This window comes from Podarcis tiliguerta (genome assembly GCF_965153285.1).
Source record: "Podarcis tiliguerta genome assembly, chromosome: 3".
Taxonomy (NCBI): Eukaryota; Metazoa; Chordata; class Lepidosauria; order Squamata; family Lacertidae; genus Podarcis; species Podarcis tiliguerta.
In genome coordinates, this window is record NC_139536.1 from 50,538,665 (window position 1) to 50,551,602 (window position 12,938).

The 12,938-nt window shown below is 37.8% G+C and overlaps 1 protein-coding gene across 22 annotated transcripts in view; it reads right to left on the reverse strand.

The window, feature by feature from the left end:
• QKI (QKI, KH domain containing RNA binding) overlaps window positions 1-12,938 on the reverse strand; it is a 104,902-nt gene that overhangs the window by 90,123 nt on the left and 1,841 nt on the right. For 2 of the 22 annotated variants that reach the window (XM_083434252.1, XM_083434251.1), the window contains exon 1: window positions 8,799-8,967. The exons of 19 other annotated variants lie outside the window; for them this stretch is intronic. The gene's annotated coding sequence lies outside the window, so the exon portion shown is untranslated. Of the gene's footprint in view, window positions 1-8,798; window positions 8,968-12,938 lie in introns of those variants that run through there. One more of the 22 variants, XM_083434250.1, reaches the window with a different exon arrangement.

Below are 12,938 nucleotides of genomic sequence, written 5' to 3' on the forward strand. Positions count from 1 at the left end.
CGCATGTGCGAAGTGTGATTTAGAGCTTCTGTGCATGCGCACGGTGAGACCAAGAAGTAACCTGTTCCGGTACTTCCGTGTTGCTGCGGGACGTAACGCGAAAAGACACAACATGAAGCGGACGCAACACGAGGTACAACTGTACTAACATACTTGGAGGGGTGGGAGGCATATCTTCAAAATTTTGAGTTGCAGATATGAAAAGTATCTGAAGTTGAATAACCAAAGTAGCAGAGCTGGCTTTCTGTTGGCCAAAGAGTACATGATATCATTATGTGGTTGGATGATGCACTAACAAAGCCCTGAATACTAACCATACACAACCTGATGATACTTACATTGTTAAATAATACATTAGATACTATAGACCCCATAACGTTCTGAATAGATTTGTGTAGTTGACCTCCTTTATAATGTTTTGTTTTGAAGTCATCAAGGTAATATTTTAGTTTCCTGTTAATTATGTTGCTTTGAATGTATACTTTATTCAGTAATGTTTTATTCTGGATTGTTTTATTTGATGTTTCAATGCATTTTAAACTGCTTTGAGATTTTTTCTTAAAAATATAAGGAGGTATAGAAATGAAATTAATCATAATAAACCACTGGTATCCTACAGAGATGAGAGAACAATGTGATTTGCTACCTCCTTCAATAGCCTCCCTAACAAACTGTGCAAACACAAGAAGATACAACTTTGCTTTAATGCCTGTAAGTTTACAATATTTTAAAGCCATTCAAAGATTCAAAGGCAATGTAAAAAAAAAGTGAATTAGTAATAAAATCCAAAATTTGGCAACATACAAAGACTCTGTTAACACTTCCCTAGGCCCCAAAAGTTGGGGGGGGGGGGAGTATGACGAAAGTTATCTGCTTAAAAGGGGAATAGACAAGATAAATCTGTTATATTTCTATTTGTTAAAAATCCGCTTTTGTTCCAACTTTGATTCTAAGACTGCAATTCTATTACATATTTACTTGGCAGTAAGCTTGACTGAACCCAATAGAACTTGCTTCTAAGTAAACAAGCATATGTTCAACTTACAGAACACACTGGGCAACTGCTTAAACTCTTCAACAAGCTGAAATGAAACCTTTAGCTTTAGTAAGTAATGCAAACTATATTATACAGGAGTGTTTATCATTTAAACTATTAGTGCAAAGTAAGAGCCCTAAAGAAAAGACGCTTCCAGCTTCTGCATAATTGTTTCTCTCACTCTTTTATTTCTATGTGGGGCCTCCCTAGAGCTTAACCTGGAAACTGCATCTGCTAAAGAATGCAGCAGCTGGGTTGTTGACTGGGGCATCCTGTGGACACCATATGGAAAGTTAAAGGTACAGGATGCCTGGACAGTTAAGTCCAGTCAAAGGCGACTATGGGGTGTAGCTCTCATATTTGCAGATATGTTGCAGATTTGTTTTTCTTGTATGGTTTTATTGTTTTGTGCAAATGGTTTTATTGCTTTTTGAAACTGTATTGTGTGTTTCTTACTTCTATCTCGTACACCACTTCAATGGTTTCTGGCAATTAAGTGGTGTAAAAAATCTGTTAAATAAATAAAATTTAAAATGCTTACTTATAATCCTTTGTAGCAAAACTAAGTAGAACTGAGTGACTTAAAAAGGTTGCAAACGTACAGAGGATCATGTTCCACCCTCTATTCCTTCTGTTTTCTTTTTAAGCTGGAATCCTTCTTTCCTTCAAGTAATTAGTAAAGGTAACTAAACAAGCATTATTCTATGACTTGCTTTGTTGCCTTCCAGCTCCAATTGAAAAGGTATCATAACTATTACAACAGTAAAACCTTAAGGGCCCTGTTATCACTTGCATTCACTAGCCAGAGCAGAAAAAGTCTGTCACTATATACAGCGGTACCTCGGGTTAAGAACTTAATTCATTCTGGAGGTCTGTTCTTAACCTGAAACTGTTCTTAACCTGAAGCACCACTTTAGCTAATGGGGCCTCCTGCTGCCGCTGGAGCACGATTTCTGTTCTCATCCTGAAGCAAAGTTCTTAACCCAAGGTAATATTTCTGGGTTAGCAGAGTCTGTAACCTGAAATGTATGTAACCCAAGGTACCACTGTAATTACCCTAGGCAGCAGATTTGACAAAGCCCAGATACTGGCTATCTAACATATAACCAAGGACCTATCGTTATCCATCAAAACCAACGTTGGTCTCTAGCAACTTTCTACTACAGTGATCAGATAGATAAGTATTTAAGGGGAGGCCTCCTGCAGATTGGCAACTGCAACTTTTTAACTACCAACAGTTTAACTGTTATATATAAAATATTTGCCATGTTAACACATGTCTTGTGTTAACAGTCCATGGGTTTCAGTCGGTAAATGAACTGACCACCTGCCCATTTTGCTCTGCCCCCATTATTACTATTGTGTGCCTAGCTCTAAAGACTGGGTGTCAGGGTTCTAATAGTAAAAAAGAAATAGACCCCACAGACCTCAATCTGCCCTCCCCTGTACTGAAGCAACAACTTCATATCTAGGTACCCTAAAGTTTCAAATTCCATTCAAGGTCCCTTCATACATGCCCCTTGCTTGCCCTCCAAAATCCTTTCACAAACAAATGCCTTACCCTCTTTTTATTAATTATGCTTTTCCACTGAACCATAGTCACTCATCCACATATTTTCCTTAACAAACTGTCAATTCCATATGCCCCTATAGCTATAGAGCTATCAAGTGGAATGGAAGAGATGCTTATGTTGTGACATGTAACAGTTACTGGTAGCTCAGCCTTCTAGGCTCTAAAAATGACCATGCTCTATGGAATGCTTTAGTAATGGAGTGAAACTGTGGAGACCTAAAGAAGAGGACTGCGTAAGCCCCTGAATCTTACATTCAACAGCCTAGGTTAAACAAATCCTGACTGCACTAAATGGTTTGTTTATTTAACACTGACACCGCAAAGAATCTATCACAACTTATTGCATATTTTGGATATAGCCTTTTGATGTATTTTGGAAAAGTTGCACCAAACATCTATTTCACACAGCTTAATAAAATGATACACTAGAGCAGGCATGTCCAACTCCCAAGAGACTGTGATCTACTCCCAGTATAAAAAAGCTGGCAGTGATCTACCCATTGTCATTGGAGGAAGGAGGAGCATGTGTGGGGTGGGTGGATTGCCCAGAGTTGTTGAGCTTTTTTAGGAGGGAAGTGACCAGAGTTATTGGGCTTTTTCCCCATAACTTTTTGTACACAATAAGGATCCCACGATCTACCAGGATCAGCTGGGGATCTACCAATAGATCACAATCTACTGGTTGGACATCCCTGCACTAGAGAACTCTCAACCAATACTGGAACCAGCAAGGTCAGCTGCCCCTGTCACGTTGAAAGCAACAGGTACCAGAACAGAACAAACTGTTCAGTGACTCCTGTAAAGCCTTCAGTTACAAGGGGGGGCGGCGGGGGACAGTAGCAGCCACAGCTGTTCTTACGACAGTTCCCTTATTACTCAACCCTTTGTGTTGGTTCAGCATAACTGAAGTAACACACCTCTTCATATCCTTGAAACTAAACTTGAAACCTGCAAAGGCAAGAGGGTCACCCTAAACCTGCCTGGGCTTTTGACACAGTCAGAGTACTTCCAAAGCTGAGTGTGATGCCAAAAGTAATATGCAACATGTCCCCTGGATAAGGGGATGTTTCAGTGGCAAGCCCCAATTTTAGCTCATTACCAAGACTTGCATAATCAAACTGAAATACTCCAAAAGGATTACTCCAAACTTGGATGTCATTCACAACCATGCCTTTAGCATCCAAGAAGAACTAGGCAATAATCCTCATTTATTAAGTTAGCAGCACCATCCTGTGTGCATGTTTTGCCTAATGTTTCACTGAGTTCAGTGGCTTCTATAGAATAAACAAAGCATTTAGGTAATGAACATAACACTTGCATAGAAATATTTTACCAACAATGGGACAGTGATACACAATAACCAATTGTTGTATTCATCAGAATATGCTGTGTAAATAGAAGATTCTTAAAGTACCAATGGGGCTTGCTTAATAATAATAAGAAAGGAGTTCCGCATCCTAGACACAGACACCTGTGTCATATAGAAACAAGATGAACATCATGTGGTATAGTTAAAAGTGACTTTCTGGCTAAACCCAATGATAAGGCTGGAATATGGGGAAATGCAGTCCCTGAAGTAAACTGGTTCCAACCTGTTCACAACTTTATATGATTTTAGCCATCATATTTTAAGTACGTCTACTGCTTAACATCAGAGTTAATAAGCAAAGAGTGCATACCAAAACAAAATAAACCTATCTATATCACACAATAGGAACCTCCAGATTGACTCAAACCACTTCTGGGGTAACAGAAGGCTCACTGAGAAGATTAGTTCATACTGTGGCACAATAACTATTATCTATAGTGAGCATTATTATCGCCATGACAGAAAAAGTAGGCAACATCACAGAAAGAATTGCCTAAAATCAAGAGAGCAAATCAATAGTACCTTACCTATTAACACTGAACAGTCTGACAATGCCACAGTATTTTTTTACCAATCGCCACAAAATAGTTGTGAACACACACACACAGGGTGGACTGCAGTTATTTGAAAACACTGCCTGGACTGAACTAGATATAGAAATTAAAGAAAAAAAGGTTAGTGTGGAAGCAATCCTTAGCAGCAGATGAGCACCTTAATGTCAAACATAGAAGTGCACTCTTAATCAAAGTCAGCATGCACAATCTTTTTGCCCTCTCCCCAGACCCTGAAACAGTGCCCCTGACTCTGAATGCTGAAGTACTGAGGTAAGGTTCTACTTGCAGCAGTTGACCTATAAGCAAATGCATCATTGCACAGACATTCAGATTAACTTTCTCAACACCAGAAGTTTCAAAGAATCGGCTACATCTTTCAGATTCTACTTGAAGTCCACAGTTATGTGTCTGTTCTAACAATTATACATTAATACAAGTAGCTGTTACATATTGCCATACCACTTGCATCTAATCCTGCATTGTCTGGTATTTTTTATTTCCCATTTCTGCATTGAAAGCAACACAACTAAGAACTAAATGGCTGGGCTATTTGCTTCATTCCCAATACTGTACACTCAACTTTTTAAAAGTAGCCTGCTATGTGCTGCATGGTAGACTGTCATTCAAAAAAAACCAAAAAAGCCTACGTCGCCTTACAGTTTAGTACATTGGACCCTCGGGTTACGTTTCCTTCGGGTAACGTAACTTTCGGTTTGTGAACGTGGCAAACCCGGACGTGTATACTTCCAGGTTTTGCCCTGCACACGTGCGCAGAAGCGGTGCCTCTAGGTGCAGACTTTTTGGGGTACGTACGGACCCCCGGAACGAATTAAGTTCATACCCGGATAGTCCACTGTCAAAAGCCTGCAGTACCTGAAAGATGAGGCTTATTGTTATTGTTACCAGCACTGTTTCTTCAGCTGTTCCTTCACTGTTATACTCCAACCACTTCCACCTCATGCATCAGAGCGACAATACGCTTAACCTATGAAAGCTCTTTAAAAAATGACTCTTTTTCACTCAACAACCAAACACTGTGACATCAAACTGGGAGGCGCAACATTTCAAGTTTTAAGGCCTTCAAGCCTTCTACACAAGCTAGTAGCAGCTGTAATGACACCATATATTTTTACACATATTCTACAAAGTAGAACTATATTTGATATTTCAACAGGACAAACAAAATTAATGTATGCGTTGGAAGCAGCAAACATAAAAATTACTCAAGAAAATTTTGAAGGCCTTCATATACTACAAATTTAGCATTTTGTTACCACTTGCACATATAGTACATGAAAATTAATGGATGATCTAGAACTACAGGCAAGTAAACTGAAACAGAAGTTTGCATGTTTCACCCTCAGAATTTGAATATTTGGGTAAGGGAAGCTGAGATTCAAAGTATGCAGTATGATGTTTACAAATCTGACTATACCCTCTAAACTGCCCCCCCCCCCCAAAAAATAAGCAATACTTCATGCATTTTATATTAATGGCAATGTCCTATAGCCATTCTACACTATAAATAAAAACAATTTTGTATGTTTGATTGCACCTTTTATTTGCTTGCCTGTGTCAGTGTTTCTTTTCATAACTTCATCAAAGCAAGGAGTTTTAAATTATCAGCTTCCTGCTTCAATACAACTAATGTAGTGAATTAGATTCACCACCAATAGCCTCTCTTACCACAACACACAGAACTATTGTATTCCTTACTCTAGCAGTACATCCAACAGACAAATTGGACTTAATGAAGTAGTTCAAAGCCATGTCTTTCAACTGAATTTTCAAAATTACAATCATATTCCAGATTTGTATCACTGAAGTACAGTGGTGCCCCGCAAGACGAATGCCTCGCAAGACGGAAAACCCGCTAGACGAAAGGGTTTTCCGTTTTGGAGGTGCTTCGCAGGACGAATTTGCTATGGGCTTGCTTCGCAAGACGAAAATGTCTTGCGATTCCTGGGGGGTTTTTTCCGCTCCCCACCCCCTTTTTCTAAGGCACTAAGCTGCTAATAGCCTTTTAGCAGCTAATCCCTTAAGCCTTTAATAGCCGCTAAACCGCTAATAGCGCTAATCTGCTAATGGGCTTGCTTCGCAAGACGAAAAAACCGCTAGACGAAGAGACTCACGGAACGGATTCTTTTCGTCTTGCGAGGCACCACTGTATAAACAAATTTCAAAAAGGGTACCACATGTAAAGTCTCAATGAAAAGTTGTCAACATAAATGGACTTTACATTATTTCAGAAAAACAGCAAATACATGAGTTTTAAGGAAGAAACATATTCCAATCACAATAAGGTATCAGGATGACCAAGCAGGCCTGACTCAGGCCTGACTGAGTTACCAAATATAAAATTTCATGCTTTCTTAATGATACAGCAGCTATGCTGGTCACAGAATGATAACTAGTATGCAAATATAAAATTTTCTTATTTGGAAGAAAAGCATAATAATGCATACTGACATGAAATTTGAAATAAAATTCTGTATTTTAATAATTTTCAATTACATATTTATAAACCACTTTAAAAACAGAAAAGCTGAACAAAGCCACACAGTTAATTGCAAGTCTAACTTTCAAGCACAACTCTTACATCCTATTGTTTGAATAATGAGAGCATTTAAAATACTAGCCACATTAAAAGTTTGCATCAGAATTCTAGCATAGACATTTAACTGTAACATGCACGTACAAAATTCTTCATTAACGTAATCACACTTCTCTAGATAAAGGGTGTTTCTTCCATTTAACAATTATATCAAATATTTCTTCTCAATTTAGGAAAAGCATTAGCAAAGGATAAGCCATTTAGGGAAAGCATAACCACTCTGTGAATATTGTTTAAGAACAGGTAAGTACAAAAATAAAAAAATAACATGTATGCCTCATAGAATGTTTGCATGCATCTGGCAAATTATACATCAAGCAGCCTGAATTTACAATGTATAACACTGGTAACTAGAGGAGCAAGTCTAACTTTCAAACACAACTCTTACATCCTATTTAAATCCCACTCATTTCTTTGAACAAAATGTAATAAAGAGAAATACTGTAAATGCAGGAAAGATTCAGTAATGTAGAAGTCAGATCTAGGTAAGTTTGAAAAATGTAATATAGAACAAGACAGATCTAGATAAGTTTGAAAAATGTAAACAATGTTGTTGTATTTTGTTCCGTCCCAAAATATATGAAAACATTTGTAATTATAAAACATTTTAAGTTTTTTAAAAGTTTTAATTACAAATGTGCTAGCACTGGTTATTTTGGAGCAGTAAAAATGGCTGCCTATAGCTTGTAGCCAATAGGCCACTAACCTTTCTGGGCCAGGGGGCACCATTTGGAATTCTGAGTAAGTGCTGTGGACACCAGTCACAAAATGGTTGCTATAGGGGCGTGGTATAGCACAAAATGGCTGCCACCTTTAAAGAAAATGAGAGAGCCACAAAAAGTGTAGGCATGTCCACCCTCCCATCAACAGAAATGGCATCTTTCTTATCCACTGCTGCACTGACAGAGCTCTTTGCACCTCTCCTATGTTCAGAACACAAAAAGCATGGGTGTCCAGTCCTGGCTTTCAATTGAAACATAGAAATATTTTAGAATACGTGTTCAATACAGAACCCGCTTCCAGTAGAAACAGGATTGAAGCAGGAAGGCAAACAATCTCTCATGTGTTAAAGATTTTTGATGGGCTATTTACCTAGACCTTTCATAGGAGCTATAAGAGGCACTGGCAGACACACTGGCACCCACGAGCACAGTGTGTCATTATAAAATTGTAAAAATATCTGGAAGTGTTTGGAAGCTTGATTGCCTATCAGCTTCCTCCCCTCAAAACAAAACTGGTACTCAATCTCACTTTCTTATAACAGAGAGTGACTAAAATGAGTTATGCCAAATGAAACACCAGAGTTTTGTAAGGGTCGTGTGCCACTTTAAGAAGCCACTTAACAGTATTTAACAAACTGGTACATAATTCTTTTATTTTGTTTTTGTCTGGTTTTGCTCCTTATAGTGGTTCAAAATCTAAACTCAGCCTAGATAAGGTTGTATTCAACCAAGTTATCCCAAGTCTGTTTGCGCAATTGAACTTCTCTCTATACACATAGCCCAAGTACCCCCAAATCTGCTCTGAAAAGTTAGAAAAAGTGCCAGAACAGATTTGTCGGGGCACACAGTGGAGTGGAGGAAAATTTCCGCTCTACAAGCACATAACAGGACAAAATTGTTGGACACTATACACTTAAAGAGGCTTCACACCTCCCTTTCACTGTATTCTTTTTTAAACTTCTGCTGAAGACGGGATGTGAACTGGGAGATATCAAGAAGAGAGGTATTCAAAGTTCTTTAGGGTTTCTTCAAGAACACTTGTTGACTGAACACCAGCTGCAGGTCCGACCTTCTGCATGAGTAAGAGGGATCAGAAAGGCTGCCAAACATGCCAGGGGGAGGAAGGGCAGAGACTTTTGTAAAATACACGTGCCAAGTATACACACTATCACAGTTTGAGATAATCTATCTGAGAAGGCTGCTACTGTTTATTTCCATGTTTGTCTCCACTGAAGCTTTTGAATAATTTTTACAAAAGACATACATGTTGCTATGCCAAGGTCATAGAATATTTGAGTGCTACTTCCAGACCACTGATCTTTTCAAATCTCCTGAATGTCCAGTTCTGACAGAGAATATATATGTTTCCGCTTGAAAACAATGCCAAAAGTCCTCCCCTCCACTAGAAATATTGGTGGAAAATACCCACAAAGGGTTCCAGAAGAGTCAAGGCCAGAGCTGTACAGTATCTGCCTCACTGATCCCAAATGAACAAGAGCAAATACATATTAGGTTAAGTCCGTGAATAGGAAAATTCCAATCATAATTTTAAATTCTGTTTTGCAGGATGGGGAGCTTTGTTATCTCTTGCCTTTATTTATATATTTGAATTGTACTCCTAATTTATTAAAGCTGTAATTTAATCTTCCAATTCAGTTGAAGTTTCTACAGAAAATATTGCACACAAAAAATGAAAACAAAAATCCTACAGAACAAAGTTCCAAGAATACTGTATATGTAAGAGACTGAGCACATACTTCACTAACAATTTAGCAAAATCATTTAAGGTTAAAATAGAAGCCAGTTAAAAACAGAATTTTCTCTAAAATAAGCTTACTAAAGCTTGCTTGGTGGCAAGCTCCATTGAGTTCAATGGAAATTACTTCTTAATAGACATGCTTAACGCATAGAATTTTGTTGACACACACACACACACACAGAGAGAGAGAGAGAGAGAGAGCACGCTTTAAATAAATAAATACACATACAATTGCTTTATAAATTGAATAGCTTTTATGTAGTGGGATAGATCCAGACTCAGTGCAATCCTTTGCATATTTTCTCAGAAGCAAGCCCTAGTTTGCTGAGTGAAGCTTACTCCCAGATAAATGTGCACAGGATTGCAGCCTATTAGTTCAACATGGGTCTCACTGAATCAATGGGATCCATGTTAACCTCATCATGGCTGAAACATCCTATTGTTTTCAGGTTAAACGAAGGCTGCAATCCTATACCGGCTTACCTAGAAGTAAGCCCCCTTAAATTGAATGGTGTTTACATCAGAGTAGACTCCATAATTACTTGGGATTCAATCTAATATTTGTAATTGGTTAAAAAAAATACAATTCAAATGGCTATTTTTATACTGAATACTCAGAACCAAAAGCATACCAAGTTTGGCTCCAATTTCTGTTCGGAACCCTATGTCTCCACTGTGGAAGCTTGTGCGGATCCAGAATTCGCCTCCACAGTGACCTACGGACACACTTGTTAAGACCATATTCATGGAAGACAATCTTACTCGCTACGAGTGATCGCCAAAGAAAGAAGATATATACATTATGCGGCAGTAGCATTAGTCATGATGCGAAGGTTAAACATCTTGATTCTGTGACAGTGCCATTCTGTACTCATTTTAAATTTGTTTGGGGGTTTTTTTTAAAAAAAATAATGAACATAGATGTCAATGAAACTTCATCCTACCTGGATATGGGCTTCTAGTAATAATCTCACATAAATGAACTCTGAACATATCTTTGCCAATCTCCAGTTGAAGCGTGATATTTGGCTTGCTCAGCATCATCTTTATTAAATATTTAATCCCCGTGTACTCATAACACAAGGGGAGACAAACAAAAGGAATTCAACAAGTTGCTATTCACATAAAAATATACTTTTTCCTTTCTTTAAAAAATGACTAAAATTTGTGGCAATACTTTCAGCAGACAATTGCTGGAAACAAAAGGATCTTCTAACCTAAGAAAAGCCCTTCCCTCCACTTCCTACAGGCTCCCATAAACCAATAGAAAAGCAGCTTTATATTTATTAAGTTAATTTACATAACTTTGCTGCTGTTTATAAATAAAACAAAAATCAATGATTTTGAGAATCTACACTATTATTGAAGCTTTATCTCTGTGTACCTTTGACTATGAAAAGGTATACACATGATTAAATGTAGAATATTTTGGATGGTACTGATATTTACCCATACAATCAACTGACCTATAAAAATACAGACGTTATCTGCAGTTTTCCACAAATATGTATAGATTCCATTAGAATGCTCCAAGCCCTATTACTAGCTATCTTTTACACTCTTTGAGCTTGACATAACCGCCAAATACCAATAATAACAGAGGGTGGGAAACAAACTTTCTGCCTCCTGTTCTACAAAACTATCAAATTGCCAGAATGTTTTCTTAGTTTTTGTTAATGTGAATACAATTTAAGAAATCCAGAAGTAAAAATGTTAACTGTTTCATGATTAGCAAGCGACTAAACAGCAATTGTAATTACTTCACAGATATTCATTTACTGCACAAACCTTTCTACAATATTTTGAGAAGGGGGTGGGGATTATACCACACTCATAAAGGCACAGTATATGTGAATATGCTTGCTTTAAGTTCAACATCTCACATCCTTCTTAAATTTTCTGTTTAAGTTTGCCGATTTTGGCAAAAATGTTTATAAAAAGCCTTAAAATCTTCAATCTTTTTTTCCAAAAAGAAAGAACTGGCGCCCCTTAGTGTTCAAATATTAAAACATTTAGATCATTCATTTAATTTGCATGGAACATTTTTTCAACATTCCAGAAAGTTTTCAGCATTTGCAGTTCTTCCACCCAGGAGCCAACACAAACAGGAAAAGGCAGAAAGAATTAAAGGGGCAGCTGAACTTTTGCCTTGAGCTATCCAGAAAGTGATGGGGAGGGGAAGAGGGGAGAAAAATAAGGGAGGGACAAGAAACCGCTTGATTGTTGAATTAGATAACTTTCAGATCTTGTTTTGGACTTGCACAAAACAGGGGAGGGGAGATGCCAGTTCAAAGGCTTCCGAAGTTCCAAGGTTATACCACACTCAAAAGATTCAGTGACCTCACATATTCTTCTTGAAATATCCTTTTGACACCAGAGATGTTCTGCTCTTTTGTTCTTGTGACAAAGTCGCTCTGCCTCCCTTTCCCAGATCAAACTGATGATTCAGTAACTTTTTCAATCCATTGTTATAACTGTGCTCAATTTAGTTACTTTAGAAGCTACTGCTCAAATTCGTATCTTAATTTCATACTACGGAATCTTCCTGAAAAAATGTTAACAATCTGAAGCTACTTCCTAAATAGCATCCCTTCAATGTCTGTCTCATTTATAGTAGTGTTATCCCAACAAGAGTCAGAAATAAAATTCCAGTTTGTAAATCAACATCCCACAACTATTTACATCAAACAAATGCTTAACAGCGTTTCCAATTCAAGTGTAGACAAACCCTTCAAAGGCCATTTTAAACTCTGCATAAACTTTTCTCAATTGGAAAAATAAAATACCCAAAACCATGACTGAAATTAGATGTCAACATCTTTCAAATCTAACTACTGAAGCTTTAAACTACCCCCATAAAATTCATAGGACGCCAAAACTCATGATTTCTCGGGACAGGGTTTTGATTTGAGGGGGAGGAATCAGGTTCAGATCCAAGTGAAGTCAACACGTGATTAAAAAATAAGACAAGAGAGCACTGTTTTGCAAAGCCTTTGGGTGTAATCCTCAAGCCATTTGAAAGCATACAATTAGGATTTTTTAAACAAAAAAAACTTTGAAGTGTGCTAAGAGTTACACCACAGATTACAGTAAAAATTTAGGTCTTAATTCCACAAAAGTGACTTTACAGAGTGGGAGTGGGAACAGGAGGCTTAAGTGTATGGCCTGGAACGTGCGGTGGGTATTTAACAACGCCACTGGCGGTTTCGCGTTTTGTTCTTGACACTCGGGTCGCTTATTCTCCAGTGTAAACTCTTCCAAGGCAAAACCTAGTAAAGTTTGGTCTGTTTACTCACAAACTTGAAGCACAA